The sequence below is a fragment of the Zonotrichia albicollis genome, chromosome 3 (assembly GCF_047830755.1).
Source record: "Zonotrichia albicollis isolate bZonAlb1 chromosome 3, bZonAlb1.hap1, whole genome shotgun sequence".
Lineage (NCBI taxonomy): Eukaryota > Metazoa > Chordata > Aves > Passeriformes > Passerellidae > Zonotrichia > Zonotrichia albicollis.
The window spans coordinates 91,093,717-91,120,101 of record NC_133821.1 but is presented as its reverse complement, the minus strand read 5'-3'; the positions used below and the strand labels follow the sequence as shown (position 1 = coordinate 91,120,101).

The window sequence follows — 26,385 nt, the reverse complement described above, 5'->3', positions numbered from 1 at the left end:
CACTGGGACACACCAGCCTGGAGTGATCCAGGAGCATCAGTGCCCTGCCAGAGAAGATTTCCCTTCTCCAGCCACAACGTGATTCATTGCAACCACTAGAGAAGTAGGTTCCTCTTGAAAAGAAATACTGGCATTTGGTGTAATTAACTATAGAAATCTTAGATGCAGGAAATTCACGTTGTTATCATTGTTTTTCCAATATGCATTTAAAATGTAGCCTTGCAAACACTGGCTGGTGTTCCTGCCTCAATGGGATTTTCCCAATGCTTTGAGCACGGTATAATGGAATGAACTCATCTTTCAACAACTTGGCACCTTTTTTTCAAATGCAACTTGAACAATAAAGGTCAGATTTAAAGACACAGCAAGACAAACAGCTCTGCTTTACTCTTTTTTTTAATGTTATTCACTAGCATTTAATGAGAATTTCCAAGGCACTGCAAATCACCGAGAGTAAACAAGAATGAACTGCTAAGAAGAATTTACCTGAAAAGGAGGTAGAAGAGCTGTATGATGCGCTGATAAATATGAATAAGTACTCTTTGTACACAATGCGTGCAGAAATTGGTGACTTATTTCTTGTGCTCTGAGTAAGAACAAAGGCAAAGAAGCAGAAAAGATCAGAGTGCAAAGCTGTATAATAGCTATTCCAAAGCAAAACAGCCACTATTTTTCAACCAGATCTGCTTTAAAATAATGGCTCATAGAACTAGATACAATATTTTCTTAATTTAGAATTTTCTAATGCAATATGATTTGGCATCTAGAATATATAATCATCACCAGAATGTAAATGCTATAATCCTCCTGACATCTATTCTACCTACTCTTTTTGATGCTATTTTGGCTTGACTCTAAGAAATTGTACCACACCAAGTATTACTTTTATTAATAAAGGTTAAGCATAGCTGACTGCTGCTTAGCAAAATGTTATTTATGTGAATAAATAACTGCCTAGAAATTATGAGTACACACAGCAATGTGCATGCTTTCATCTCCACATAATATACATCCATTAACTCCCACTGTGCATTAGAGTTATGCGCCCTGTATCAAGTCAAAGAGATTTATTTAACAGAGCATAATTTTAAAGGTGAGTTTTGAATCCTTGGACTGTTTGTTGGCCTATGCCAAAGAACCCAGGTCTGGAGCTGGAAAGAAGATAAAAAGTACTTGATGTGGTTTATGGTGCAAATCACTCCTTCATTTATCCATCCCTGTCACACCTGAAGCTGCACAAAGCCAAGGACAAGACATCACTGCAGGTGCTGCCTTTCAGAGATGCACAGCCCAGCCTAAGCCTACGTGAAACCAGCAGAAAGATGAGGTCATGGCTGGGAACAAAAGAAGCAATTTGGGGAACCTGCTGATCAGTGAACAGCCCTGGGGCTTAGCACAGGCTTGGCAGGATCTCCAATCCTCTGACCTCGCTGATTAGCAAGATGGGAGAAGGGAGGAGAGGGAAGGAGTTTGTAAGGAAGATGAAAGAGCAATTGAATCCTGACAAAAACAACCTTCCTGAGACCCCTGTGTCTAATGTCAGCAGTTAATTTGCATTTTCACATTTAATTTGGACACTGCTGGACCAAAGCCTCCCAGGCACAACCTGTCACCACGCTGGTTTCAACAGTGTTAAAGTGGGATACATTTGTCCTGTAGTCTACATATTAAACTGCCATCATCTCCTCTTTATGCTTGTAGCACTAGACTGAGATTGCTGCTCCACATTCATTTCAAGCAGCAGCCTTGCCACACACATTACAGCAATTGTGCCACTGACCATTTAACAACCAACACTGAAAGAAAAGAAACCTCTTTCTTTTTCCCTCCCCTATCCAGCAGATCAATGATCAGGTCCCATCCATTGTCTATGGAAATGACCTCTCTGTAAATATCCTGTTACCCAATATTTACTGCACTGGCACAGAGTCCCAAAGGTAAACTTGGAAAGAGGTGAGTTCAGCCCTCACAAACAACTAACCAAGAAACGCTCTGGGAACAGAAGGCACATAGGATTCGTTAGCTGGAGCAGGGCCACAAAAGCCATTCACAGCACCCTTCTTGACACTGCTTTACTTCTCCAGGACTCTGCTTGCTAATAGAACTGCAAAAGGATTAACCAAGGAGTTGCACAGCAATCACCACAAAATGTCTTAGCATTTTAAAGCAGAAAACCCTTGGCATCGATTTTGCAGATGACATACTGAAAAGGTTGGGGGTTTTTGTTGCCTTTTTTTTTTCTGTTAAAGAAAATAGGATTAGAGGTAGAGGCTTTTATATACCACCACTTCTGAGACATATGTTCTGCTCTCCCACCAGTTATGAAGTGATTACTGGAGTGGCACAAACAGATTTTTTTAACAAAGTAAAGGTGTGATTTTCTCAGGTTCTGTGAGAACATGCACACTTATTTTTACCAACCCAATCTGTTTTCCAGTAGTTTAATGTCCGCAGGGTTTATAAGGCTATCTTAGGTGTTGGAATCAACGCAGTTTGCAGGGTGCTACCTGACTATGGAAGTTTAAAGAAAAAGACACAGAGAAAGCAGAAATTATATAAGACTCAAACTAACATGGGGGCCAATTTAAATATACAAAAAGATGGACCTTTTTTTGCTGTTTGCCCATACACAGTACTCTAAAGCCTGAAGGCCTTCATATCATAAATACTTGCTTAGTTTTAGAAACCTCACTGAGGATCTATCCCTAAATAATTTACATGTACAGCTTTTAAAAGTATCATTTTTACTCCACAAAAAGGAATTTGATCTTATAAATGCTTACTGCCTGGAGCAGCAATTCCCAAGTGGAAAGTGGGACTTGATTTCTTGCACTTTGTCTATTTAAGCTGGCCATAAAATGTTACCAAAGGCACAACTGAAGAGATCTGATTTTATATCCATTCACACCAATTTTTCAGTATATGAAAACCAAGAAAAGGAGATTTCACTACAAGGCAGTGCAGAGAAAGCATTCACACCTGAAGTGGACTGCTCACCTATTCCAGATTCTCAGCCAAAAATCTATAAGCACACCAATATAAGGCAATGCTCCTCCAAGAGGCTCCTAAAGTTAAATTTTGGTCTGTTACACTGGGACAAATTTAGAATAACCACTTCAAATGCAGTGAAGAGACTCAGGACAAGAGGAAGTGAGAACAAAATTTGGTAGGGACTGTACAGGGAAGTAGTCAGTTAACATTTAGTCCCTGATGAAAATCTTCACGGTTGAGTGTCACTGGTTTAAAAACCAGTTTATCTGAAAACGCTTTCATGGATATTTCAAGGTACCATACAGCATCTTAGCTCATAATTTAGCAACAGAACCTATGCTTTACAGTTTCAGCCTGGTTGGAATCTATGCATTTGAAATTCTGCAAAGTTTTGATGCCATTTTAAGTATAACACTTCTGGGGAAAAAAAAATTCCAAATCTACCTCCTTTCACTGAAACTTCACAGGTAGAGAAGAGTCTTGCATAGGACAATATCCCTTCAGTATTTTTCTGTTCAAATGACTTCACTTTGTCAGTACCCTTAAGACAAGAGGGCTGTGGGGAATTTTCTTGACACAAGATAGCTGAGCCCTCCTAATCAAATTTTTTTGGAAAAACAGTCTTCATTCTTAGCTCTATGCTGAGGGATCGGACAGTGGTGTCAAAGTCATTGGTCCCTGACAAAAGCCTTAGCAGGTCCCACCCAGCATGCTTGGCAGGATTTGTTGTTGTTGCTATTTATTTTGGATGAAAAGTCTCCCCTTCTTGAAAACTGGGATTTTCAGTGCATCCTCATCTGGCTGCATCTGGGCACATACACAGGAGCAGAGAGGTCCTGTGTTCACAAGAGGACAGGTGGTGGAGACCCTGTGGCACAGGGCTGCACCCTGCACTTGGGCCCCTTTGAAATGCAGCTTTCATGAAATCAGAAGTTTAACTGTAAACTTGAAAGGAAAATGGAGACTGGGAAAAACTCTGTGCATCAAAACTCAGAGAACAGATAATCCTTCTTGGTCATTTCGTTTAGACCTCTTACAATGCCAAAGGCACTTGTGACATCCAAGCTGTTCTTACAGCTTTGTTTTTCTCTGCTGGCCCATTACAGTATTTCCTACTCTTGAAACAGCTCCTCAGTGATGGAATTGGTGAGGTTTCACTCAGGTTTTTTCACATAAGTTATCTCCTCTTACCCCATTCCTTTATTTCCTGTTGGCTGTACCAAATTTGTATCAGACAAAGCTGTGAACAAATAGACATTCCCATTTTAAAATTTACTATGTATACTGCTTTATCCCATACCTACACAATAATCATCTCAAACATCTTGCTTGAATTGTAACATGACCTTTTTGTTTACTTTTACTATGTGCTTATTACCATTAAAAAAACCCCACACAAACAAAAACAACAAAAAAAAAAAAAACCCACAATAGAAATAAAAGTGCAATAATCGATGGGAATGCAAAACATAAGTATCTGCTTTAGATACACAGAGGCAAAGAAATTAAAAGAGACTTAAACTCTGAGCTAATGCTTCATCCCTAATTCATTCTCTTGTAGCCACACATGGAACACGCAGCACAATGAATCTGAAAAGACACATTAAGGTGTTGTGGAACTGGTGTAGAATAAATAGAGAATTTAATGTAACTCTGATCAGAGACTAGGTCAGATTTCAGCGATAAATAATGCCAGGCAAATAATTTATATTTTAATTCAAGCTTTCCTTAGGTTTTTTTTTTGCTTTTATTCATACCCCAAATACTTTTGGGGAAGAAGGCTTCTGCTGAGGCATCCTATACAAGGCACTGAATGTTTGACAGCAGTCAGTACTTTGTGCTTTAACTGCACTGGTATTTCTTAAAAGTAAAAGGTCATATGTCACAAAGCAATGTCAGGGCCTGAACCTCTTCGTTTAAAGATTACTAAAAATTGTTAAATCCCATTTGCAGCAGAAAGAACATACTAGTCCTGATACTGCAGAGTATGTTTGTACTCAAAACATGTTCACAAGTTCTCATAATCCTATATTCTAAGGAAGTAAAAATATCTTACATATTATTAACATCAAATTGAACAGAAATTCATGCTCTGTGATAGATTATTTCCAAGAAGAAAAGCTTGCTTTTCCAAGTTCTTCCTGCCTCAACTTGCTTTTTTAGATTTGCTATGAAATAAAACAAGATTTTTAAAGAGAGGATATTTGGAAAAAATACAGAAACAATGTAATCTTTCCACTGCAAATACCCATGCTGAACTGACAAAGGAAAGTAGAAGGTGCATGCAGAATCACTGCAAATAAATTGCTACATGTGCTGTATCTTGTAGAACTGCTGAACAGTTTTTATTACATTTTTGTTCATTGGTGATTGCTATAGAGATCTCTGCATTGCAAGTAGCCACACCATTTTAGTGCTTTGCTGTTTCAGAAGAGCAGATTTTCTTGATTAATAACAAAAGGTTTTGTTGGGATCAGAGCTGTTTCCCACCATCTCTATGCAAACCCGGCAACACAAACTGTGTACATTAGCATTTCAAGGAGCCTCCTATTAATGATGGCAAGAAAAGCTTCTCTCGGTGGGTAAAATCCATTTTGTCCTCTCTTGTGACATCTGTTCTAACTTTTAAAGCCAGAAAGGAAACTAGATAATGCCAGAGAGTCTTTTGATTTACTGTATTGGCACTTGTGATGATGCTTCAGACTATAAAAGCATGTAACCCTAGTGGACATACATGACTGTGTAAATGTGAACATCTGCATATTCCCACAACATAGGGTGCATTGAACAAGTAATTCCAAAGTTCTTTGTTAAACTTTTAACTATCTTTTTTTTTTTTCAAGATTTCATAATTATACTTTCAATTACTTCTGCACCATACAAAATTCAACATTTTAAATTGTATTTTTATGTAAATGTTTATTGCTACATATGTTTTTTTAATTAATTTCATTTCCCAGAAGCTTTTCTTTTTCTTACATTTTTGTGAGGGAAGACATTTAAGCAAATAGAGTTGGAGTTACTGAAACATGGTTAAAAAAATAAAACCCCAATCAGTGTAGAATAAGAAACCCTAAACTAAACCCTGCAGATTTCTTACCTCTTTACACCATCTGTGCAGTATTGCTCTTAGGCCTTTTACATTGGTCATCCTGGGAACAAAGCTGAAGGCAGATTCCAGCAGTTTTTCCATTCACTATTCATTCAGAGGTTCATCAGCTCCATATGGATCCAGCCAACTGCTGTGTTAAATCAGAGCCTTTTCCCAGAATTGACATGGTAATGAAGTCATGGTATTGCTCACAGAAAAGGCCTCCATAGGTATTTTCCTCTCTAACAAATCCAGCCTTTTCACCCCATTCACTCCCTAAAATTATCTCATAACATTACAACATCTGTGAACTGGGTTTTTGCCTTTTAATGTCTAGCATGTTTTATTACATGACTATGCATTACGTGCTGGTTAACAAGACTCCTACACAACCAAGGAAATAAACTTGCACTCTTCCCAGCTCAGATTGTTTTGTCCCCTTTAATTTATATCTACTATATTTATTTTTCTGCAGATAGAGCTGTCCAAACTACTGATATACAAGATGAACTTTATTTTTTTTTTATTTCTATCAGAAAGTGGCTTCAGAAATATTCCAGAATGAAAAATTGTTTAACCACAAAATCGTAAATCCATCAATACAAAAAATTGCCAAAGACAGTTTGCATTAATGGCAGCTACATTCTAAAAGTTTCCTTCGGTTCATCATATATATGAGCTTTGCTTTAACAGCAATGGTTTAAGATTTTTAAGGAATAAATTAGAGAAAGTTCATTTCTGCAATAAATATGTAGATACTACCTTGATATGAAAACACAAAGTAGCTTTATCAGAAAAATATGTCTTTCTTGTAGCAATAATGTACTTGAACAAATATGATCTATAAAATGGGTACCATTACAGATGTGTATGTATGCCCAAGGTTAGCCACGTGCTGACTGAAGAGGTTAGTCTGTTACTTACTGTCAGTGTAGGTTTTTGAGATAGTTGTGAGATATGTTTCACTTCTGGTCTGCATGTATGCTGCCATTATTTTCTTGTATGAGTTAATACTGTGTCTTGGTAAATTCTGGTGGTTTGGATTGGAAAGCAGAAAGATGCAGAAGTCACACACAGTTCCCCTTCTGCACCCCAGCACAGCATCCATCCAAGTGCCCCAGCCAGAGGGAAGCTGTAGGGCTTACAAACAGACACTAGGTGCATGGGACAAGTGACTAAAGACACTTCTTAGGGAAACTGTCCATGGGATCCCTCCTGACTATTCTTCACACTGCTGGTCCAGCACCTCCAGGCAAACATGGCAGAGTTTCTGCACGTGCAGACAAGGACAACTAAAACTATCAAAGGGATAGAACAGTTGCTCTAAGAAAAAATAAATGACTAAAAAAGATTAGAGCTCCAATTTGACAAGGAGCTAGCTGAGCGAGGGCATATAATCAAGGTTTCTAGAATCATAAAGCAGAAGTCTTCAGCAACTTTTGTGATTCTGTAACCAGGGGTCACTTGATGAAATCAGTAAGTGATTGATTTAAAAGAGGCAAAAGCACCTCTTTATAAAGCATCTACCAAACTTCTGGAGCCTGCTGATGCAGAAGGGTGAGGAGGGAAACTGCAAGTGTAGGATCATTAAAAAATGAGATAACTTGATGGACCACAAGTCCATAAGCAGATGCTGAAAGAGCTAAGCAGGGCTACGGTCTAACATCCCTACACAATTGCTCCAGGTGTGGGAGGGAAGTGCAGAAAAATGAATTGCAGAAAGTGACCATGCTAGTATGGTCTCCCTAAATAACATTTCCTGTTTCTGCTTTCAGAGACACAACACCTGGGCAGCTGGGCACTGGTCTGACCCAACTAGAGTCATTGCAAAGTTCTTTTTTACATCTTGTGAATGTCATTCAGCCAACACTCTAGAGCTTAGTGTTCATTCTACAGAAGCAATGACTGCCAAAACTGACATCAACCAGAGACCTGCTATTCAAAGTAAAGCCATCTAAAGGTAGATGGAGCAGAAGACCAAGTCATAGAAAACAAGGAACTGCTTTCAAGCAGAAACTGAGAGATATCTTCTTTTCATATGACACAAAATTGTCATAGTGTCGCCAGTATTAGAAGACACACCTTATCAGTGAGTGACAATTAATGGTTGTTTTATGCAGGGAGCACCAACTGGATATCAGAGACCACATATAATCACTGACAGCATCTGTGCTGGATTGGTTCCTAGGAAAAAGTATCCTTTTCTGCATTTACTGCAGTGAGGTGCACGATCATGATTCCTGAGATGTATGTTACTAAGTCAAAAAGGAGCAACAAAAAAACTGGTAGAACACATATGCTCCTTATGGGTGAATTAACTCCTTATTAGTGAGATTAGCCAAACAAACACGTCTTTAATCCTGACATCTTTAAGTCTGAGATGTTTAAGAATACAAAGGTCCAAGTCTGAAGATATTTCTTCTATACTTGTAATTCCAGAGGGCTAGAGAACTGTAAGTACAGTGACAGCTCCGCCAGCACAGTTACTCAGAAACATCAACCAGGGTGCATCCAAGCCTGACCTGGGATAAATGCCAATAGCCCCAAGAAGAGTAAAGAAGCACTCGATGCACATGAACAACATCCTTAAAATACTTCTGGCAATTGGGGGAAAAAACTTGCTGCTTGTATAAAAATAGAAAGAAATGAAGATTAAATAACATCTGCAAAGAAACACTGCACAAGAAAAACATATGGAACTTCTATAGTAGATTATGCAAAAGAATACCCCTTACACAATAAATTTGTTTTACCTATCCATGAAAACCAGCTGCTGAGTCAGAGTCAGCCCACTCCATTTGTTCATGCATTGCCTTTCAAGTTAACTAAAGTTTCTAGCACCTAACACAATGCTGACTGCTGACACAGGGCACACAGAGCAAAGACAAACACCACTCTACCTACAGGGTTCTCTGGTCCCTCTGAATTCAGACAGGACTCCATCTGGTGAAGTGATTCTGGGCCTTGATGCAACAACTGCTGCAGGAAAAATGTGGAACTGAGAGCAACACCCAGGCAAGTTTCAAGTCCTGGTTAGTAAATCCTGCTGTAGCACCCTCACACACCAAAAGGATGGTTTCTACCAAGATTTTCTGCTTCCCTTTGGCACCAGACAGTTATGAAGAGGAAATGTTATCGCTATCCTCAAGAAATCACACACACTGTCTCCACAGCACAGTATGCCTCCTGCTTTCCAGGCAGCAGAGTTTCCAAGCTGGTTAAAGCCAAGCAGTCCTGCATAGCAGAGAGCTGAGGTGTTGACTGGCCCCTTGGAGAGCAGCGGAGGGCAGGGGGAGGGGACACAAATCCCCAGTGCTGGTGAGGAAGATGCACTTGCTCTGTCTGAGGACAAATGCTAAAGAAGTTGGCCATTCTGTGTGTTTGGACACCTACTGACAACTGATCTCATCCTTTCTTGGAAAGAGCTTTTTAACTATTCAGTGCACTTTAGACCTCTTAATTCACAAATAGCTGTTTCAAAGTAGCCTGGGGCATGGATGTATGGCATTGTGTTGCAATTGCCTCCACAATATTTGCAAAGGGATTGTTTATCTATTAGGTATTATGCATCTCCCCCACTTGCTTCTTCCTAGAGGCTACTATGAACAACAATGCAATCATGCCTGAAAGGCTTTTAACCCAGTATACAAACAACCATCTCCCTGAACAGCTCACACAATGTATTTACAAAATGACTAAAACCAGTATTCTGAGATTTTGATGTAGTAGCTCCTTGTCTGTCCCTTACCCATAAACCTGTGGAGATGTATGCCAGAGGTAATGGTGATGGAGGGCAAAGACTGCTGGTTTGAAATGGGACACTTGCACCTGGTCAGCATGGTGTTCATTCCTTGGTCAGAGCTGCTCAGCCCTGCTCTCAACTGCTCTAACTGCCAGAAGATAAGGAGGAACTAAAGAGGTAAATCTGTCTCCTCAGCCAGGACTTGCAGGTGAAAACCTGTATTCTGGCTCCTTCTTGCATGCTTGTAACAGTGTTTTGCGCCGCAGCTTCTGTGTGGGTACAGGCTGTTTGATTCAATGACACTACACCAGACAGGAAAAAAAATTCCCTTTTCTCCTCAGTTACATTTATTAGATTTGTAACAAATGAAAGCAAATGAAGAAAATTTTGTTGGAATAAGAACAACAGGAGTTTGTAAAGGAAAGCAGAATCCTTTGCAGCTTTGTACAGTGCATTCCATCCAGGATGAAACAGCATCTACTTCACATCTACTCAGGGATTTGACGCAGCAAGATAATCAGTTAATTCCAGTTACACTAATGAGCTGGGAAAAAATCTCCAACATGAAGAACAGCTTTGCTAGCCATTCAGAAGAGAGGCTGCCAACCCAGGATCCTGCATTTGGGATGTCACAAAAGAGGCCTCCAAGCCTGGCAAAAGCTGACAAATCATGCAGGATCAATTGAAGATGTGACAGATTCCAAAATATCAGAAGTGACTTCATGTCCATCTGAAAGATATTGAAAGGATTTGAGGCACCAGCAGTGTTCTCTTTTACCCTCCCAGCAGGGCACTGGGACCCAGGCAGAGTGAAACAAGTGCACAGGGTAAAGGATTGGCCATAAAATTGGTGCCACGCTCAGAGCTTTGTGTTCTCTGGTCTGGGACATGCCAGAGACTGGGCATGTCAACAGTAGATGGGACACACTTGCTCAGGTGGGGTACAAGTGCTTTGGGGAGCAAGTTGGTGGGACTTATCAGCCAGGGCTTTAAACTAGATTAAGGGGGGAAGGGCAAGCTCTACCAGGTGTCAGTAAGGAACCAGGAAAAAACAGCCCTAAAGCAAGGAAACACCAAAAATCATCCCAAAGGAATTGGAGAGGGCTCCTCCCAAAAGACAAAGAGCTCAACAGCCCAGTTACACCAGTGCACACAGCACGGGTAACCAACAGGATGAGATGGAAACCATGGTGCAGTTAGAGGACTACAGCCTAATCACCCTCACAGAAACATGGTGGGATGAGTTGTCATGTTTGACCACAGCATGGCAGCTGAGGCCCACAAGCCTTCCAGAAGAGACAGGCTGGGAAGGGGGGCCAGGGGCTTTTCACCCCATGTTAAGGAGGGGATAGATTGTGAAGAGCTGCCTCTGAGTAACAGCCACGAACAGGTTGAGAGCTTGTGGGTAAAAATCTGGGACAGGACCAACAAAGGACACCTGGTGATGGACATCTAGACCACCTGATCAGGAGCCTGTTGATGAGGCCTTTTTGCTTCACATACAGGAACTGGCACACTCGCAAGTTCTCATGCTGATGGGTGTTTTCAACCACCTGGACATCTGCTGGGAAAGCACAGCAGCTGGTGCAAGCAGTGCAGGAGGCCCTGGAGTGTGTAGAGGACAACTTCATGGTGCAGGTGTTAGACAAGGCAACCAGAGGTGAGGCATTAATGGACCTGGTGCTCACATAAGGAATTAAGATTGGAGGCAGCCTGAGCTGTGTGACCACACTCTAGCCTGGTGAAGAGCAAAGTCAAGGTCCTGAAGTTTCCAAGAATGAACTTCCAGCTGTTTAAGGAGTTGGTGAATGAGATCCCCTGGGTAACTGGCTGTAAGGACACAGTGGCTAAACAGAACTGGCATTTTTCTCAAAATACGAGAGCTCCAATCCCAGTGTGTGGGAAATCAAGCAAGGCAGGACAGAAACCAGCACAGCTGAGCAAGAATCTGCTTCTCATACTGAGGAGTAAGAAAGAAATGCATAGGCAGTGAATGTAGGGACAGGTCACCTGGGGAGACTACAGATTTTCCCAGCTAGAAGTAGCTGGGTTTTGAGACACAAAAGCCCAGAATACAAAGGAGACTATGCTGCTGTTTCCAGTGGAGGAATGAGGAAAGACATTTCAGAGTCTTCAGTCCTCAAAATTTTCCTAGGTATAAACACCCAATTTACAGAATGTAAAACATCATGTTAATCACATGTGTAAGTTTAGGACCACAACATGATAAAAACACCAACTTCTTTTTTCTCCATAGCTCACAGCATTCTACTCTGTTGTGATAAAACCAGCAGATATCTTTGCCTTTTTCTTTCAAAGGACAAACACATTCTTTTACTCTCTCATCAAAGGGTCCTTCGACTTTTCACCTCCCTTGGTTTTAGTTCAGCTTCCAACAACAGTCACTTATAGATTCTTTGAAACCAATGGTAAGTGTACATTTCTAAATTTTATCTCACTATTTTCAATAGGGGTGGGGCTAGGGGCTTTTCTTCATTCCTGGCCAAGTATTTTCAGCTTCCCCTTAATCTATTCCATTCTGGAAAATCTGCTATCCTTGCCACTTGTCTACATTTTTGCTCTCCACTTGATGTTTGTGTTTAAGTATATACTTCATCCACACTTGTTTAAAATCAATGCCACTTTTGTTTGCATTGACCAACAGCTCCCTAATAATTGCTGCCTCTACATTTAATCCATCACAAACCACAGAAAACTCTTGAAATTAAGATTGCAGATAATTTGTAAGATTATAATCTACAGACACATAAATCAATAAAGAAATTTAGTTCAACTAAAGACCACCCATACTTCCCAAACTAAAAATTAAACACCAAAGTATTTGGTATTTCAAAGATATTTCACTAGTTACTTCTACATTTATCTTCTAGGTGTCTTTTTTGGCCCTCCATAAGAGCACAAACAGTTCAGATAAGCGTTAGGGCACAGAAAAAGAACACATCCATAAAATAAGGTACTCATTAACAGTAAATTTCAGCATCCAGATTCCTTGCCGATATGCCAAGAAAATCAAGATGAAGGACTGGCAGGAATTTCAGGCCTGCTGTATATATTCCTCTGTAATTTCTTTTAAGATGAGGTGGGAAAAAATGTGCTTAGTTGTTTGTAAGACTCCTTAAAAAGAAGCAAAGTTTGCTTTGAAGTTCACAAACTTGTGAATCTTTTAGCTCAGGGCTGTTATATTGAACTGCTTGTTAAGTGCAGCAGAAACAATCTGTTGCACTATTAATTTAAGAGATCTATATACCTGCAATATTAATGATGCTGGCATTAAGAAAGGAGGGAGTGCATCCTTCATAAGACCTGATCCTGGAGTGAACTTCACGTTGGCAGGTTATGCATCAGTCTGAAACTTGCAGCCAGAGCAAGTACCAAGTTCCTACTTTCCTTTCTTTACAACTTTTGGAACTTGCCTAATTTCATGTCAATTTAGAAACTTTAGGTGATCACCAACTGATCACTGAGTTCAGTCAGAGGTGTGTCAACAAGACATTTCAGTTCATTTGCATTTAGCTTATTTAGCAGTGTTAACTGCAGCCATAGAGCCCTGGTACCTGTGGAGCGCTGCTTAATAATGGCACAAACACCACAAACAGAAAAACAGACAAAAGATTTCAATAAGAAATCCCTGTGCTGGGCAAGCAGGCCACTGTAGTATAGCAAAAAATCACAATTATATAGGCTGGAAATTAGCTGCTGGAATAGGAGACACAGTTTCAGTGTTTATCTGTCAGTGTCAGTTTTTAAGTTAATGGTCAGTGACTGCTGAGCCATGGAACTGACTCAGAGGCAGACATAGTTTGGGACTCTGGTTTGACACCTCCCTAGAGACTTATTGATTAGATGTTCACTGACTACAAGTGGTGTCATTTGAGATGCAAAGAGGATGAAAGCAGGCTCTCCTCAGTGGATGTTAACAAGAAGGCAGCAGGCAGAGATGTACAGGAAGTTCCACCTGAACATCAGGAAGAGCAACTTTTCTATGCAAGTGATGAGAGCAGGTTGCTGAGGGAGGCTGTGGAGCCTCCCTCACCAGAGATATTCAAGAACTCTCTGGACATAAACCTGTCCAACGTGCTCTGGGATGATCCTGCAGGAGCAGGGAGGTTGGAACAGATGACCCACTGTGGTCTCTTCCAGCCTGACCCATTCTGTGATTCTGTGGTGTGCCTCATCTGAATTCCAAAAATCCTGCTCCTGAATTGAGCAACTCTGCAAGACTCCATTTTAGTCATTTGGACTTTGTGAGAGATGAAAATATAAAAACATACTTCCTACCACTGGCAAGAGACACCCCTGGGATTGCAGTGCAAGGGATGTTGTACAGAAGGTCTTATGGATGTTCATGGAGAACAGAAAGGTGCATTCTGGAAAAGCAGACAAAAACTGCAAACCAAATTTGCTGGACTGACGAGCCTCAAATGGGAAAGCCGTGACAGATTAGGTAAGTTCTCTTTTAGTTAGAAACATACCTCAACTGGTGTTGGGCAAAAAACTCCACAGTTCTGTTTTTGCTTGGAATTGACTCCTCACAATTAAGGCTAATTCTTAATCTGATGTTTACTCACTTTACTGCTTTTCTGCATTGTCCACATCTGGCCAATGTGCATTTATTCATCAGCTGTGCTCATTCTAGCTGTGGTTGAGGTGGCAATTTCATTCTAATTCTCTGCCTACACCAGTGGATACATTGCCTTTCAGCTGAACTTTCTCATGCCTGTTCTCAAGCCAGAACTCTCGTATTTTTTCTGAAAGTTAGAAGTATACATGCACTCCTTTCCTAACCTCTCATATTTAAATGTGAGAACACAACATTATAACAAAATGCTTTTGATCCAGAGTGGTTTTTCATTTCTCTTTTTGAGTCTTTCAATTTTAAAGCAACTCTGAAGATATAGGAACAAGTGTTTCTTCAAATGCTATCACAAATGCGAGAAAGGCACAGGATTGTCTAGGAGAGGTAAGGTTTATAAGGAAAAGGAACACCACCACTCTCATTTGTGCATGAACTCCAACAGGAGGGTGAAGCATGTGACTGTGAGAAAGTCTGAGTCACATTTGCATACAAATAGTTAAAGAGCACTCAAATGAGTCATGAAAATTCACTCTGTTTCTAAAAATGAGTGGAAATGCTAATGCAATGGTAAGGCTGAGATTTCAATTGATGATAAGCAAAAATATTTACTGTTCTGGTTTCAAAGAGACTCTAACTTCTGCTCATTATTCCTACCTACTACAACAGTCCATGCAACATTCATTCAATTCAGATCTTGCCAGTATTTATCTATATGCATTTTTTCATTATTTGGGTCTTTTTAAAGGGAGGGTGGATTTTTTTTTTTTTTGTGCAATACCACGTTATTTTTCCTGCATTAATGGTGAAGTACATTCTATCACAAGGGGTAATAGTCATATCTTATGAACAAAACAGAAATATACTTAAATTCTGTGTCCTGGTAAAAACAGAATGGTCTAAGATGGTCTAATGTCTTGTTCAGGAAAGCAAGGAAGGTGTCAGAGCTGGGATTTGTGCAAAGAGAAAGATGGGAAGGGAAAAGAGGTACCCTTTTTTGGAATAAGGCATGGGTATTTACTTGCATAGCTTCGTAAAAGCAGTATTTGAGGATGATGGAAAGTCAGTTAGGATGAGTACAGTTTTCTGTCACTACAGTGACAAAAAAATTTTAAAAAGTCAAAAAGATGTGTTCATGTCCAGGGCCCAGGAGACAAAGCAGCAGCTTACCACAGCTTGAATAGCTCACTCTCCTTTTACAAACGTTTATAAAACACAAGGTAATGCAACAAAGAGCAAAAAGTACAAAGGATTTTTCTTTCTCCTGTACTAAGTGGAGCTGCTGAACAAATCAGAAGGATGACTGTGACTCACAGCCCTGCTGGCGTACCAGCTATCATCAGCACCCATCCACACCACAGGTAACACTTCCATTGCTCCAGGGGAATACATCACGTGAGGACTACAAACGAAGCACTGCCTGACTTTTGCATCTGTCATCCTCACACGCTGCCTGGTTTTAAAACATTAGCAAAAATGGCAAGGTAACAGCTTGTGTTTGTTCTGTCATCCCCCACTTCAAGACCCCTGACGCACTGAGAGACAGACTGCGGGTCAGGTTCTGCTCTGCCCCGTTCTCTCTGTCGTTATTTACACCTGAACAAACTGAGTGGAAAACATGCAAAATGGTACCATTTTGTTTTGATAGTGTTTTACCCTCACTTCACAGGGGTGAGAATGAATAGACAGGGTGCAAGGCAGTGGAGAATCAGGGATTCTGTATATTAAAAAACAGTGCAGACAGCGCAGAAAGTGTCAAACACCATACAAAAGGACTGCTCATGCATTCACACTCAGCATCTGTGATCTGGACAGTATAAACAGAAGTCACTGTCTTTGGGCTATGTGGATTTTACAGGGCTTTGTTTACATAACTTAAAAATCAGCAGACCTGCAAGGCTGAATGTTGCAGGATGCTTTGCAAACAGCAATCTCACCCTTTACAGAAGCTTCTGGAGCTTGTGAGAGGAATTCCCTCATTTTTGATAGATGGTGAAGTCTATTGTCAGATGACTGATACTGGCTCTCTGCCACATGAAGCTGGAGCCTACAGTATTAATTAAAAACCCTAAAACAATTTGAAGAATTGCCTATCTGAAGTTCTGATTAGCTAGGATGCCTTCCCCTTCCATATGGAGTTGGGCAAGTAATATCAGCTAGGAGGGAAGCCTTTCTGCCACTCTGAAGGATTAAGATCTGCTGGCTTCATATGCAAGAAAGTCATGTCCCCAAAAGAGATCTTTGATGCCAAGATGTGCTGATAAAGCCTGAAAGGGTGGACTCTGCCTTAGTCCCTGGCCAAGCACAGGAGCTGAATTTGCAGATGTGTAAGAGGCAGGAGAATGGAAGCAGCACAGTGGCTAAAAGCAAACTGGGACAGCTGGGAGTGAGGGAGAGGGAAGGTAACAACCAGCAGAGCCAAGAGCTGCTCCTGTCTGTGTCAGCTTCCAGTGCCAGCTGATGGTTACTGAAATGGCATCATGGCCTTGTGGTCCCCAGCGGGAAAGGGGTGACAGCAGATCTGCAGTAGGAATAACATGAGCATGTTCTCACACAGACTGCCTAAAAAGCAATTTAACTTCCACTCTGCCCAGCCACAGTCAGCAAAGCCCCGCAGACATGAGGGGTGGAGTGCATCTTAAGGTGTGATTTGAAGGCAAGTGGCTGGAAAGATCTTTGTCCCATACATGGAGGATAGGACACAGGAAAACGTGAAGATATCTGTGTAGTAACTGGACAAGTGTGTGGTACAGGCCAGCATCACTACCTGAGCAAAGGTCAAGTTCAGCTATGCAATAAGTTAACAGAGCTAGAAAGGGAGGATAAAGAGTCCAGAAAAAGAGCAAGGGTTTTTTTTGCCTGGAGCACAAAGGATGTTAGGTGAAGTTAGTTGTTGTAGATGCAGGTTTTCCTCTTCAACCATCTGGTTTGTGATTTGATGGCGGTTTTTGTTGTTTGGAAGAAAATCTCATGCATTCTGGGATTTTGTTTTGGTCTCCCTCATACTGCAAGCACTCTTCAGTGCTATTAAGTTGAACAGCCACTAGTTAAGCACTTAAAGATGGGCTCTGACAGGTTTCCCAAGCTGCTTCTGAAATGTATTTGGCAAATAAATTCCTCCTCATCTGCTAATTTCAGACTTTTAAAATAATTTAGCTCTCAAGTACATAACATAATGTTATTATCTTGTTCTTTACAATCTGAGGGCAGAATCTATTTAGAATGTGAGCAGGCTGGCTATGTGCAAGTGACAAGCTTTAGATAAAATTCATTTGCCAAGCCAGAGCAGTGAAACAAATTCCCTCTCAGCTCTCACAGGCACCTGTTACACTAGCCAAAAACCAGCCACATCCCACAGACACATTCACAAACACACCTGAAGCTGAACGCAAAGCTGTGACCTGACAGGGAGAGTCTTCCTCTCTGGATTTGCATCAGGCCCCAAAGGTGTAAAAAGACTACTGAGTCTCCATCAAAGGAGTTTCCACTGCCTGTTTTATGTCTTACCCACAGCCACCCCCATAACAGCTGATTCACACAGACAGCCTGCTTATTCTATACAGGAATGTACATTTGCAGCTTATATACATGTGCTTCTTACCACAAAACACTACCAAAATAGCAGAAAAGAGAGAAATTGGCACACTCCAGACTGCTCCTTAAAACAATTCTGCAAGGTGTGTTGCTGCTCTCAGTACAGAGCAGAGAGTAACATATCTCCACATAGCTACACCTTTGTCAGGTTTAAAAAAGGAGCATCTGCATTACAGCAAAAAAACACCCAGTCAATAAAAAAATTACCAAAAACTTCCCTATAACATTTTTTCCTTAATAGAGTCTATAAAAGCACTTCTGAAAACAAAGCAGAAGCTCACATAAAGAGAAATAAAACCACATTTCAGAAGAAAACCAAGATTATTCTCCTGAACATTTCCTCAGGAAATTCAAAGTACTCTGATGCTTACAAGGCCTATCAAAAACCAAGGCTTCAAATCCCATTCTTCCCAGTTCAGACTGCAATTTAGAGTCTCCATTGCACCAAGTGAATGTCCCCAACTGACCACTTCTGATGTGGTCAGTTGTGTTTCTTATCTAATGATTATGGGAACCTCACTGGATTAGCCCAGAACCTACACATTGTCATTTTAGGGCAGAGGTTCTATTATCACTACATTGCAAAAGTTCCATATCGCTAGAATTTCATACCTCCTTGATGTTTCTTGTAGGCAGCTCCTACAGACACCACCCCTTCCTTATCCTCACCACAACTAATCAATCCACTCCTTTATAACACTCTTCAGATTGGCTACAGCTGTGGCCTGTTAACATCAGGCCTGCTCCAGTCTTTAGTAGTTGGTTCAGCTGCAACTCTTTAGGGGGTAAGATTAAGATTACTTTCTATACCACCTTCACTTACCCATACTGTGTCCCCCTACACCTGTGTCTCCCATAGCCTGGAAAACTGATTTAACTAGGGCTAAAATCACCATATAACAACTCACAAGTTGTCCTAACAGGAGACAGAAATACAAGAAACTTCTTCAGAAGCATTCACTTTCTGGACAGTGTTGCTTATTTTAGCTTGACATTTCAAATGAAAGAAATCTAAATTGATGGAGAAATCTGAAACTTGAATTCTCCCTCTCCCTTTCCTCTTTAATCCTTAGACTTCCTTGTTCCTGCTCCAAGCCCTCATCCAGCTGTGACTGGTACTTTCTCTGGTCTCTGGCAATCACCCTACTGTCACTGCACCACCTTGTGATTTCCCAGCTGGAGAGCAGGAGGTGGAATCTCTCTATGGGTGCTGGAAAGGACACCAGAATACCCCTTATTACAATTATTACTTCTGCTACCCCACAATCTTTTCCCACTGTACTATATTCTGTACTATATTCTATACATTATTCCCACTATATTCTGTACTACCCTCATTCCCTTTTCAAGAACAAGAAAATAAAAAAAGAAAAAAATTAAAAAGGAAAAATAAAAACATCTAAAAAATAAAAAAGAGGGAAAAAGAGAAGAAAAAAAGAGAAAAAAAATTAAAAAGAGAAAAAGAAGCTGTTATCTGTAAACCAATGGTAATATATGAAGCAGCTGGTCAGAAAATGTACTGGCTATTAACTCTAGTTCTAGCTGCCAAACTTGTGATCGATGAGACCTGTTACTTCAAGCAGTGTTTTCACTATAATTTAGATATTTAAGGACAATTCCCGTTGGATGAAGAACTTGCCATGTGATAAACAGTCTCCTGACACAGGTCAGCTCTAAGGCACATGTCCATCATCACACATTAAAAGAACTTTGTGGCAGAGACATGTTTTAAGTCCTCCAGAACATAACTCAGCTGTTTCAAGGAGCATCTTCCTTTGTATACCCTCTACAACAGCTGAGGTAAGGCCTCCACAGAAAGCCATCTCCCTCACCATGGAAGTCCATCTATGCCACAAAGGAGCACTCAGCCCTGCTGGTGTAGATTGCACAGTTAACAGGCAGAAATGCACAAAACTTACAACCAAGAGCATCTAGTCCAGAGGTTACACAGTGTGGACTGTAAAACCCCAGCACTCCACCAAACCACAGTCAGAAAAGGTTCTTGGTCCACATCTATTAGCCACTGCTCATTCTTCCCAGTGCTGTCAAACAGGTAAAGTCACACAAACACCAAAAACAAAAAAAGAAAAAAATTGCCGAGAAAGTTGGGAACCAACCCTGACATGGGACATCCACATGAACGCCAGGGTGTCTAGTTAAACCATATGTCTGGGCTAAGGAGAGCTGGACTCAGAAATCAAGAGAGTGTCCACGACAGAGTTAAGCTTTTAGACTTCTGCAGTAGGTAGATAGAAGTCATCACAGAAACAACAATTTCCTCAATTGTCTGTAAACTGAGTCTTTAAAGACAGGCTTAGATGCAGACATCAACCAGACACAAGCCATAAATCAGGTGAGATGAATCCCATCTCCAGAACCAAGAGACCTATGAAAGAGAATAAGGAATACAAAACTATTGCTAATGAAGTGAAAACAAGCAGTGATAAGGCAGGAAAAAAAGAAACTGCAAAAAGTCCAAATTCAATGGAGAACAGCTGAGATGCTAGGTATAAATGAGCTGTTCTGTCCTGACTCAAAGTATTTCAACAAGATCTCTTGTTTCTGCTGTAAAAAATAGCTTGAGGCCTCAAATAATTTAATTTTAGACCATTCCAAATTATTTTTAAGTTGTCGAATTTAGACATCTATCTTCCATATTTTGATAAAAGAAGCAGAAGGGTTTCTCAACCATGTGTTTTGGAATAGTTGAAGGCATTCGGTTTTATGGAATGATTGACATGAACAACATGGTAACATCATCTCCAATTGTATTCATAGCTAAAAACCCATCAGGAGAACATATTACTGTAATTTTGCCAAACTGGACACTTATTTTCCACAATTGTTTCCACAATCTAAATTTTGAAAAATGTCTGGACAATAAGCCTTTGGTGACCTTTAACTAAAATTGTCTTTCCCTGGAATCATCCATTTGCAAGGAATATGTGTGCACCAAACTCAGACCAGCACAGAAAACACTTGCACTCCAGTAATTTGATAAGAAAGCTGGGTGACCTTTTGCTGATCTCTGATGAAACAATTAAGTACATGGTTGGGATTTATGCTGCAATACCACAGCACTACTCCACATTATCAAAAATAAAAAAACTATAGCTTTTTGAAACTGGGAATTACAGGCTCACATCTTCAGAGCTAGTATTAAAGGTGATATTTTTAAAGGCATCCAACCACCAGTTTTAGAAGTCAGAGACAGATTTTTCTGCATATTCAAGTGCATAAAATGCAGCATACACTTAGTCCATTTTCCATACTTCACTTTCTTTGATTTCAATACCGAGCCTTTCAGCTGTCTGAAAATCCCAACTGTAGCCCTGTAATATCTTCAAACAATTTTTATGCGTGTTTTACACATCTAACTCCTCCCTTTCAAGCAGTATGTAGTGCCTCAAGCCAGTTAGGCCATCCACAAAAGAGTGCAAAATGACAGGTTATAGTTCCATACTCACATTTCAGACACCTGGCACCGGGATCCACAAGCACAGACTAGGAACACACATGGCCCATGGCCTTTAGGCTCTACAGGCTCAGCAATACCTCATCCCAAGACACTTCACCCCAGCTACCCATGCCCAGCCTTCCAATGGAAGGAATGACCACGATACAGAGACAGAACTCAACTAACTTTGACTGCATACCCAAATTTTAAAGGCTAAATTCGTGTATGATGAATCAGAAAAATTAGTCATCCACAGTGGAATCCACCTCACTTGGCATCTATAAGTCAGGCTTCTGGCTGAAATTGGTTGTCTGGCTCCTGCTGAGAACTGATGGCGAGCAAGGGTCCCCAGCGAGGAGATTCACCCCATCCTGAGAGAGGTGTCAGATGGGCACAGAATGAATCACTCTCTGCAGGTGTCTCCTGCTCTGTCTTCCCACTGACATAGAGAGATGAGACATAAAACCTCTAAACAGCTAAGATAAAGTGAGATGAACCTCACCCTCAACAATGGGTGAGTCTGCCAGGCCAGCAGGCCCAGACTTCAGGCTTCTTGCCATCCAGGAGATGCCTTTACCCCTGAGCTACAGTGTTAGGCTCCCTCTTGTTTATAATGCCTCTGGCCCTCTGAAATTTGCATCTGTTTCTTTACTGTGGCAAGCTTGAACAGGATGGGTGGGTGTCCTCCACCTTAGCCTTATCTCTGGTCGTTAGGGCTGCTTTGCAAGCAGGAGGGAGTTTATATCACCTCTGTTGAGGAGAACATTGAATCTGCATCACTCACTTCCAGGACAAGTGCTCTCATGAGAAAAATTGCCTATGAGAAAGCAGCAGTTCCTTTCCTTCTTTCACTGAGCTTTGTGGCGGCTCCAGCTGCTGTGCCTCGTGCTAAGCTCCATGCTGTCAGTGTGCATTTAACCATGATCTTGTGCACACCTCCTGGACCAGGCCTCTCCAGAGATTCAGGCACACACCTAGTTTGTGTCCCAGGTGGGTTAAAGCAGGCGACAGTCACAGAGAAAGTCAGCTTAACCTAGATAATGCTCATTCGGGGCCAATCAAGAAGCAAAGTTTTAACAGCCTAGGAAACTTCACTTACACTCACGTGGTTCAACAGGACTCATGAGGGTGCACGTGCATTTGGGATGTGGTGCACATATTTTGTTAAACTGCACTTCCAGTACCCAAACCCTGAGTGGAATTAGGTTTTCCTGACCATACAAAAATTTTTTCTGTACACTAGTTAAAAAGGACTGAGAATTCTGTGGGTCGTGTGTTGACATATCCTATAACAACAATAGCTTTGGAAGAGTTGAATTAGTACTGCCTGCTAAATAATAAAAAGCTTTCCACCATGGAACTGAGGTGTTCTTCCTGAGGACAACAGGAAGACCAGATTGACCAATAATTAGATGCAGTACAGACTCAATTTCTCCTCTATGTTCATGAAACATTATTATTATTGAGGAAAACCAAAACATGCAGAGCACACTATGTAAATACATTTATATTTGAAATTATCATAATTTTACAATTTTGGGGGTGGAGTGGGGCGTGTGTGTTTAAAACCATACCTGGAACAGATTTGCAAAATCTTCTCCCACCAAACCCATTCCCAATCCTTTCTTTTTTTTTTTTTAGTGAAATTAAGACAAGAGTTTTGTGATCTTATTCCCACAGGCCTGTGGGGAAAAAACTGGGCCAAAGTGGGAGAGTGAAGGGAGCTGGACCAGCCAGCCAGAAAATTAAGAAAGGAATAAGCCCATTTTTTAATCCTTGGTTTATTCCTTATTGCATGTGAGGTACTGTCAGTAATCTCCCTCCCTTTTCTATCTTGAATAGATTTTCCAGAGAATTGGTGGGGAGTGCAAAATCTGCAACATTTTAGACCTACATTAATTTAAAGGTATCACTAGAAAAGTTACACTAGATGAAAACCATCTGCTACATAAGCCATGCAGTAATAAGTGTACTTGCTTGATCCCAGCTTTTAGAACAACCATGCGAATTTAGAGAGCCACCTATAAGGACTTAATTAAAACATCCATGCTGCATTAATAAAATAGTTAAAGATTTTTAAAAAGAAATGTATTTGGCTTTGAGTAAAAACATAAGAGTTAATACATGGATCTAATACACCTTATAACAGTAGAACTTACTGTGCCAGAGAGATGCTGCTCTCAGAAAGATTTCACAGCAATTTTCTTCAAGCAGAATCAGGTAAGCAATAGCCCTTTGCAGATAGCAGTTTATATAGCAAAGCCTTCAGGTCACTGGTCCTACTTACAAAAAAGAGAAACCCTACAAAACACAAATAAACATTAGAACTAAAGCCACCGAATATGGATTTGATATAAATGTTTCAGCAAAACCATGCAATTCACATGGAAACACCCCTCTTTGCAGAGTGGTGTTGGAAAATACAGTTTGAATAAAAGTCATTTTACTGCACAGCAGCAGTTTAAGAATATGATCATAAAATGATACACATGTCAAAACGGAATCCAAACAAAGGCCTGCCCTTCCTATAGTCCAACATTTCTAGCCAAAATGGACACATCTCAAAAGAATTAAAAACCATTTATGTGTTGCCAAAATAATTCCAAAGCATCCCAACAACACACGGCCTGGGATTAACAGCAGCAGATGAGGGATGCTTAAAAGCAGGGATGAAGAGAATGATACGAAAGCAACATTATTCAAAAGAACAGTGAGGAAGGAGAAAAAGAGATCTTAGAAGTTGGCGCAACTGTGGCATTTGCAAACACGGCCCAGAAGAGAATGGAGTTGGGAAATGGGTCTCAGAGAAGGTGTGTCCTTGGAGCGGCACCCGCAGGGGTTGGCAGGGGGGTGTGGGGACGGTGGGCAGGGCATTGTCGTGCCCAGCGTGGGACCAGAGGCGAGGGAGCTGCGCTGCCAGGGCGGGCACGGGGTGCGGGAGGCAGAGTCCTGCTCGCAGCAGCGCGGCGGGGCAGGGAGATGTCACCCTGCTGCTGGCGCTGCTGCTGGCGCTCCGGGGCTGGCCCCGCTGCCCGCCGGGGGCACGGCAGCGCTGTCCCCGCACGGCACGGCGCTCCGCGGGCCCGGTGACAGCGGCTGCGGTGGCACACGGCAGCGCACGCACGACACGCGCGGGGCGGGGGACAGTGGCTCACCCACGGCCCTGCCAGCCGGGCCCGCCGCGCTGGGGACGGGGCACGGGCAGGGCTGCTGCCGGCATGGCGAGGAGTGGGAAACAGGGAAAAGTAGAAGGAAAATTAAAAAAAAAAATTAAAGAAAAAAAAAGGTCCCTTCCCCCAGGCAGCTGTGGAGTGTGCTGAAACCCCCTTTTAGGCACAATCAGCCCCGAGCATCTGGGCAAGGATGAGGTGGGTGCAAAGTGCACGGGGAGGAAATGTGTCAGCTGCAGCATCCGAGAGCAGCGGAGCAAGCTCAGACGGGAAATGAGCTTGCGAAGTGCACCCGACAAGATGATCGCGGGGATAAGTTGCTTCTATGGAAACTGCAGCCCGATGAACCAAAAAACAGTTTGATGGCAAAGTTTTAGCAGGAGCTGGCTGATGCCTGGTTTCAGCTACATTCTCCACCCCCTGAAGAAAAAAAGAAAAAAGTAGAAAAAGCTGCACAATGTGTTTCTTGTTATGGACAAAAAAAAAAAAAAAAAAAAAAAAAAAAAAAAAAAAAAAAGAAAAAGAAAAAATGGGGACACAGGTTTTTCCCTGTATGGGCTACATCATATTAAGCTGTAAGTTTAGTTCTGGACAAACAATCTCTTGTTGCATCTCTGGGATGGAGGTTAATGAATTCCCACAGATGATGTTGGCCAAACAGTGGTCGGCTTGTGACTTGATTTCCAGCATCATGATGTGAGGGGATCAGTATAGAAAAGCACTTTGAAGGGAAGAGGCTGCCTACAGCAGGATTGTTTCTACAAGCTAATTGTACTGAGTGCAGCTGCACAAAGCTGGATCAACAGTAATAGAAGGCGGCGCAGACTTCCTGACGCCAGCCCCGCAGAGCTCCCACCAACAGCCTGGCAATTCCAGATTGTTTTCCAGACCTTATCTCTCCCCCAAGTTTTTTTTTTTTTTTTCCTTCTTCTTCTTTCGCCTTTTTTTTTTTTTTTTTTTTAATTTTGTGACCGGAACAAAAGTAACAGGAAAATCCTTTGTGAAAGTAGAAAATGCTGTTACAGATCGGTGCTTTTCGCAGAAGTTGTAACTAAATATTTTGCATGCATTACTCTCCCTCCCGCTCAAAAGAAAGAAAGAAAAAAAAAGCCAACCCCCAAAACTTCTACAACTTTTCTTTGAATGAGTTGGAAACGTGAGGCAAACAAAAGGGAGCGGGCAGTTAAAAGCGGCCGGGTTTAGCGAGATATTTTACCTGGTACATTGAAAACTCCTGTATCAAAACATATTTGGACACCCCGCTTGGACAGGCTGGATGGTGTCAATGACTTGGAACAGGGCCAATTTTAACAGATTTTTTTTTTTTTTTTTTAGTCTGGTTTGATGGCTTAAATACGCGGCAATTAAAGCTATTTACATTATTACTGGATGTTTTAGATAGATTTCATTAGAGGCAGGGCACAGGGCCGCGGAGGAACGCGCCGGTCCCCAAGGGGAGTGGGTGGCAGCGCAGCCCCGCAGGTTCTGCCCGAAGCCCCTCGCCCCGCACACACCGGGGGGAGCCTGCCCGGGGGGCGACGGTGTGACCCTGGGGCTGGGCTGAGAACACCTTCAGAGGCCAAAGAACAGGCATCAAAACAACCATGGAAATACACTTTTTTTGGCGCGGGGTGGGGGAAGGGAGGGGAAGGGGTGCGGCGGGACCGAACCCCTCACTCTCTACCCCACATCGGAGCCAGGAAAGCGCGGCCAGCTCCCTCCCGCCCTGCAACCCGGGACAGCCGG

The 26,385-nt window shown here is 41.7% G+C and overlaps 1 long non-coding RNA gene across 2 annotated transcripts in view; it reads right to left on the bottom strand.

Annotated features, from left to right (window-relative positions):
- LOC102064414 (uncharacterized) overlaps nucleotides 1-26,385 on the bottom strand; it is a 444,388-nt gene that overhangs the window by 410,006 nt on the left and 7,997 nt on the right. Inside the window, exon 2 of one of the 2 annotated variants that reach the window (XR_003380436.2) lies at nucleotides 23,629-23,770. The exons of the other annotated variant lie outside the window; for it this stretch is intronic. This is a non-coding gene — a long non-coding RNA (uncharacterized LOC102064414). The remainder of the gene's footprint in view (nucleotides 1-23,628; nucleotides 23,771-26,385) is intronic. 2 annotated transcript variants of the gene reach the window in all.